Source organism: Crocodylus porosus, unplaced genomic scaffold, assembly GCF_001723895.1.
Source record: "Crocodylus porosus isolate Cpor-Errol unplaced genomic scaffold, CroPor_comp1, whole genome shotgun sequence".
NCBI classification, from domain to species: domain Eukaryota; kingdom Metazoa; phylum Chordata; order Crocodylia; family Crocodylidae; genus Crocodylus; species Crocodylus porosus.
In genome coordinates, this window is record NW_017728948.1 from 66,341,149 (window position 1) to 66,347,825 (window position 6,677).

Here is a 6,677-nt window from a genome sequence, read left to right on the forward strand (position 1 = left end):
AAACGACCCCAGCTAGGTGATTATCTAGCCTCCTTTTGAAGACCCCCAAGGTAGAAGCAAGCACCACTTCCCTTGGAAGTTGGTTCCAGATCCTAGCCACCCCAAGTGTGAAGCAGTACCTTCTAATGTCCAGTCTGAATCTACTCTGAGTCAGCTTATGGCCGTTATTCCTAGTTACTGCTGGTAGTGCTCGGGGGAGCAGGGTCTCTCGCATTCCCCGCTGGTCCCCCTCGGTAAGTTTATAAACGGCCACCAGATCCCCTCTCAGCCTTCTCTTGTGAACACTGAACAGGGTCAGGTCCCATAGCTTCTCCTCATAGGGTCTCCCCTCCTGCCCCTGATCATGCGAGTGGCCCTCCTCTGAACCCACTCGATGCTGTCTACATCCTTCTGGAAGTGCGGTGCCCAGAACTGGACACAGTCCTCCAAATGCATCCTGACCAGTGTTGCATAGAGGAGGAGGATCACCTCCTTGGACCTGCTCATGATGCATCTATGGATGCATGACAAGGTGCGGTTGGCCCTAATGACCGCATCCTCACATTGGCGGCCCATGTTCACCTTGGAATCAATAATGACTCCAAGATCCTTTTCTGCCTCTGTGCTGACAAGAAGGGAGTTGCCCAGCCTATAGGTATGCTGCTGGTTCTTCTTCCCCACGTGCAACACCTTGCACTTGTCAGTATTGAAACCCATGCTATTCTCATCCACCCACCCTTGTAACCTGTCCAGGTCTAACTGTAGCCTGTCCCTCCCTTCTAAATTGCCCACTTCTCCCCACATCTTAGTGTCACCCGTGAACTTAAACAAGGTGCTTTTATGAGCAAAAGATTCCTTCCAATTGAAATATTGTTTGCTTTCCATACAGATTTTGGCCACAGGGATCTGTCGCTCAGATGATCATGTGACAGCTGGTGTATTCCCTGTGCCTTTACCAATGATTCTTGGCCATGAAGCAGCTGGTGTTGTGGAGAGTACTGGAGAAGGAGTAACTAGCCTTAAACCAGGTATGAAAAACTACCAAGAACAAACCACTGATCAGTAGTTTTTATTTAGCATTCACAAAACCCAGTCCAAAATCAAGGACTCTAGTATCTACAAACTTTATTGTCCATCTCTGGGATCTGGCCGTGCTTCTGGGCCAGTGAGACCTTCAAGCTCCTAGGCCCTGTTGAAAACATTCCTTGGAAAACCTAATGTGCCATCTTTCACAGGGGATGGTTTAGAGTATTTCGTAGGAGAAAACGTTGTTTAAATCTGTCTTTTTAACATTCTAGTTACTCTTTTTTTATTTCTGAAGTTTCCATTTTTTCACTTTTGGTTTCATCAGTGGCACACTTCTTCATCCACCTGTGAAGTGAACCTTTCAGGATTCAAAAATCTGTGCATTTGTTTTACTCAAAGTAAACCAAATATGAGCTGCTACTTTTGAGCTCAGATCCTGATTTGGGAAGAAGTTCAGCAAAGATTTTAAGTACCTGAATAGTCCTATCAACTACAGTAATCAAGTCCTTAAACTTAGGCAGGCGCATCCACACAGGATGGTTAACGTGCAGTAACCTAATAATACTGCACAGTAACATGCCGGGCAAAAGCCGTGCTAATACACTGTTGCACAGTAGTATTAAGCTACTGCCCAGTAAGCATCATCGGCACTACTGCGCAGTAACTGTAGTTACTGTGCATTTAGTTAGTGCTCCATTAAGCAAGTATTAAATCAAATGCTCAGTAATTACTGCACAATAATAAATGTGTAGACACACGCATGTATCAAATACCTTGTTATATCAGAGGCTAAGACATCAGGCTTCAATACCTCTAGTTCATTGCAAGATGAGACACAGCTGCACTCTTTTCCCATTAACTCCAAATTGTAAACAGGACTAGGCAGAGTAATTAAAACATGAAGGGAACCAAATCCTTCTCCAAATCTTGAACTGAATCCAAGCCAGTGTTCAAAGATTAACCATGTTTAGTTACCCTTTTTTAAATTTTCGACATTTGTACTTACTAGCTGCTGCTTGTACTGGCAAGGTAAGTGCTTCAGAAATGCAAAAGCATTCATTCCAGGTATGCTGGAACCAGGGAGAATTTGAGATCACCTGATACAGCTTATTCATATCAGGCACCCATATCAAATTGCTTTGGGTGAGATTCAGATAAGCATGCAAACTTCTGGACATTTCAAGTGTTGGTAGGTAGAGCCAATTTTTTTTTTCCCATATATCTTCTGAGAGCCTGGATCAGAGAGTGTGACACTCACTAGACTTAATACAAACACTGTGCTTATAATTCTAGCTGCCAGGTAATTCCATAGGTCAAATTTATTATGTTGGACACTTCATCAGGATAGACTTTTACTTTAGAGCAATGATATTAAGGACAGGGTCCACCTTGTTTAGCACTATTGCCTTTCCAACCAGATAAAACTCTTTGGAACACCAGCCTGTAAATTGCCGTTTGCCATCCCTTGCCCAGCAGCCAGAAAAGAAGCGGTGCAAATTTGGGTATGGGCTTTTTGCCTCAGCACATGCTCCCAGACATACACTTTCATGTGGAGCAAATTGTGCTACTTGGGGCAAACTAACCCTGCCTGGCTCCTCCCAGATCTGCAGCCAAGGGGAGCTAGAGCCTGGGGCAGTACTTGTGGTGGCCTCAGCAGCACAAAAAGCTGCTTTGGCAAGGAGCTTCTGGGGCCCGGCCAGTTGGAATCTGGGGACACTACTCCTTGTGCCAGCTGGACTGCTGAAGCAACCCTGAGAGTTCCCTGCACCCTCTACACACTGCAGCAGTCTGGCATTGGGCGCTGCTGCCTGGCTGTGACCTGCTGCTACTTTGGACAGCATGTGGCCCCAAGGCCGTGCACCTGCCAGACCCAGATGGGAACTGCACAGCCATTAGAGGTATCTGCCCCTCTGAGCCAGCTGCCAGTGGGCTGTGGCTGCAGAGTTGGCCTTTGTGCAGCACTACTGCCATGTGTGCCTCTGCCTGGCCATCTGGGTAGCTATCACCCAGAAGATTTTCTCAGTGGGGTGGCCTCCTTTGAACTGTCAAACCGTGTCCTCCTGGCGCCATGTGGCCAGGAGGTCAGCCACCTCCAGCTGGGTCCTGGGTGCCAGGTCTGAGCAGGCTTCTCTGCCTGGGTACTGCCATTTGCCTCCCTAGCAGGAATTCTGGTGTTCCCTATATAAAAACTGAAAAGTCCCAGATAAAAAAATCCCAAAGTCACTCTGTAAAATACCCCAAAATCCATGTTTTTCCACAATTAAAACAAAAGATCGCTATATATGTAGGGAGACAGAGAGAGAGTGATCAGTTGGGCAAAGTTTTATTGATATATCTAAAATGTTAAAGCAATTTGGAAGCCTACCAGTGTCTTTATCATCATAATAAAATGAATTCTAAATACCAATATGTTTTGCTGTTTGCCTTTGGTTTTCTTATCTTAAAGCAGTTAGAGCCTCCCCTTACACCTTCACCAACAAGGTTGTGGGGACATATGCCCCTGCAGCCACAGCTCCTGCCATCAGGTCTCATCCTGTCTGGCAGCTGAGCACACAGGGTGTGCTAGGGGGGTTGTGGGGTTTGCAAGAGGGGAGTGGGAAGCGGGGTGGGGAATATGAAGTTCTGGGCAGTCTATAATAAGCGAGACAAATGGACATTTGGTGTTTTGTTTTCTCCTGGAGGGCATGTCATTATTTGTTATATATAAAAGCTTATGAAGTAATAGTCTATCTGGCCATGTCTATACAGTAAAAGCTGTACAGTCACCCAGGTAAGTGTTAGAGCATAAACTAATACATTCCATGGTAGTATCAAGCATGCAGCACTGCTTTGGACAGATTTATTTCTAATCTCCAGCATAGCCACATCCAGAGTAATGGGGGGCATGGCCCTCTACATGGGATCCCATGAGCGTATATTACCAGATTTACTCGAATATAAGATGATCCCCAATAATTAGATTCTATATATGGACAACTTATAAATTTATTATAATTTTCCAGGTGTAGAATCAAATTATCACAGGGTTGTCTTGAATTTGTCACCCTCCCACTGCTACAGCATGGAAAGTAGTGGCTGGGGGGGAGGTCAAGGGCCCCCTTTCCCTCTTCCCCCATCATCTGCTTCCTCCTGCAGCCTTCCTACCCCCGCCTTACTATCAGACCCTGCTCAGGCTCTGTTCCTCCCTGAGCATAACATGGAAAGTAATGAAGTAAGCTGTATGTGACAATAAGCAGGAAAAGCGATAGAGAGGAGAGCAGAAGAACAGGAGACTGCTGTGGGTCTGACTCTGGCCCTGACCCAGACTCAGGCCAGAGTCAGAACCACAGCAGTTGTCTGCCCCCAACTTCCTCCTTGTCAATTTGAAATACAAGGGATCCAACCCCTGCCACTGATTTTGCAATAAACATATGCACAATAATTTGCATATATGCAAAATAATATGAGTGAAATCATTCAGAATTGTAGACTGCTGCAAGTTCCAACACAGGTGTCCCATAGGAAGGATTTTGAGCAGCACTTGTGTACCTACTTATACATAGTACAAACTATGCATGATATTAGGCTCATGACTTTTCATGCAGTTCATTGGGCTGCACCCTACAGAATCAACAGTATTTCAAAGCATAGTGGCCCCGCAGCTCAGCGCTGCTCAGTACATGTCTATGCCCCAGACATGCCGTCCCCACCATAAAGGAGCCACATGCTAATTAGCTCCTGCCTCATAACTGGAACTGGGTGTTCTTGTCACAAGTCCTGGGACCCCATAGAACAGTAGTCTCCAACCTTTTTGGGTAGCATATCATTTTTTTGAATTAAAAAACAACCCACGATCTGCCCCCCAACTCCACCCGCCCTGCAGGTCAGTCTGTGAGCAGGGAAGGTGGGGTAGACCAAGGTGGAGGGAGAAAAGATTATCTGGGGATGCACCCCCCCCAGCAATTAAATCTGTAGGGGAAGGGGCAGGGAGAGGGGAAAGGGCCATGGTGGGGGCAGGGCAAATCAAGGCCCCAGAAGTGAGGGAGGGAGTGTGGTACAGGCAGGAGCCATGGCTGGGTGCAGTGGGCCTGGTCATGCTGGGTGGTTGGACAAGTAGAGACCCAGGAGTCATGTGCCCTCAAGTGAGGGAGTGGAGCAGGGGCAGGCCCAGCACAGCTGAGGCGGGCACAGGACAAAGCCATGAGCGGCTTGTCTGGGAGGTATGAAGAGGAGGGGCACACAGCCCAGGAGGCAGTGGGGGGGCACATGCCCCTCGGATCTGCCTGCAAGAAAAGGGTGGGGCAGGCTGGGGCCAGGGCGGTGCCAGACTCTTCCTGGTGTGGCTCTTTGGCGACATGGTTCTCACTGCTGCTGCTGCCCAGCCCAGGAGCAACACGGCTGGAGAGCCACACCGGGAAAAGTGTGGCACAGCCCTAGCATCAGCCTGCCCCGGCACCAGCCTGCCCCACCTCACAGAACCAGAGGCTCATGCGCCTCTCCCCCCATGCCCTTCTGGGCTGTGTGCTCTTCCCTGTGCCCACCAGACAAGAAACTCACAGCTCTATCCTGTGCCCACCCTGGCTATGGGGATGTTTGCCAGCTATTCAAGGGTCATGCAGAAACAGAAATAATTGGAAATGGGAAAGAAAGGCACTGCTCAGCTGTGGGAGTGAAGTATTTAATGGAGTGGTTCACCAAATATTGAAAAAGAGTTGGTGCTAGGGGCACTAAGCACAATGGACACTATATTTTGTTCAGATGTACTAACCTATCCAGCATAGCTTCTCTGCTGCTTTTGGCTAAGATCAAGTGTAGTGGCCAGATGGAGACCCAGTTTATTGCCTGGATTGATGCCAGAAGTGCCAGTGGGATTGTAATGGAGCACTGGGATGGAGGAGCAGGAGGAGTTCTTGGAGCCTGGAGCAGCATTGGTGGTGGTGTTGGAGAGAAGAGTGACAGTTATAGACAAAAAAAGTGATGAGAAGCGAATCTGAGAATGGAAGTGAAGATCCAGAATCTGATGGAGGATGACCAAAGGTGGGGAAGAAGAGACGAAAGAAGGTAGGAAAGAAAGAAGGAAGGAGACAAAGGTGTGGGATCAGTGGTTTTGGAGAAGAAGAGGAGGAGAGTTGGTCAGGAGGGAGAAATGAGGAATGAAACAATGCTTGAAGGGAAGAGGAATAACCTAGATCTGCAAAGGGAAAGCTGGGAAGAAGCAAGAGATGGAGTGCCAGGTAATCTATGCCTGAGAATCAGGGCAGTATTAACAGGGGAAGGAGAACAAAGAAGTCGGACAATGAATTTATAGAAAAAATATTGTTTGAAGTTTGGGAAGTTGAAGTGGAAGGTTTGAATAGCCTGGTCACCTTTCCTAACCAAAAGTCTTGGGAAGTTTCATATTGAGAAGGTCTGTCCCCAACAGTACTATCATAATGTGGCATTAATGTAGATGATGATGCTTTCCACCACAGCTAATTCATCTACTCCCTAGTAAAGTGCACGTATAGATGCATCACCATGTTACTACAGAAAAAACATAAATCATGATCGTCTTTCAGTGCAGATATAAAGAATGGAAGAGTGGTCAGAATCCACCCAGGGACTTTCTGTAACCTCTGGTTTTGATTCCACGCATCACACTAGCATGTCATTCTTCAGTGGGAAATGGGAAATGGGAAAGACTGCTTAACCAT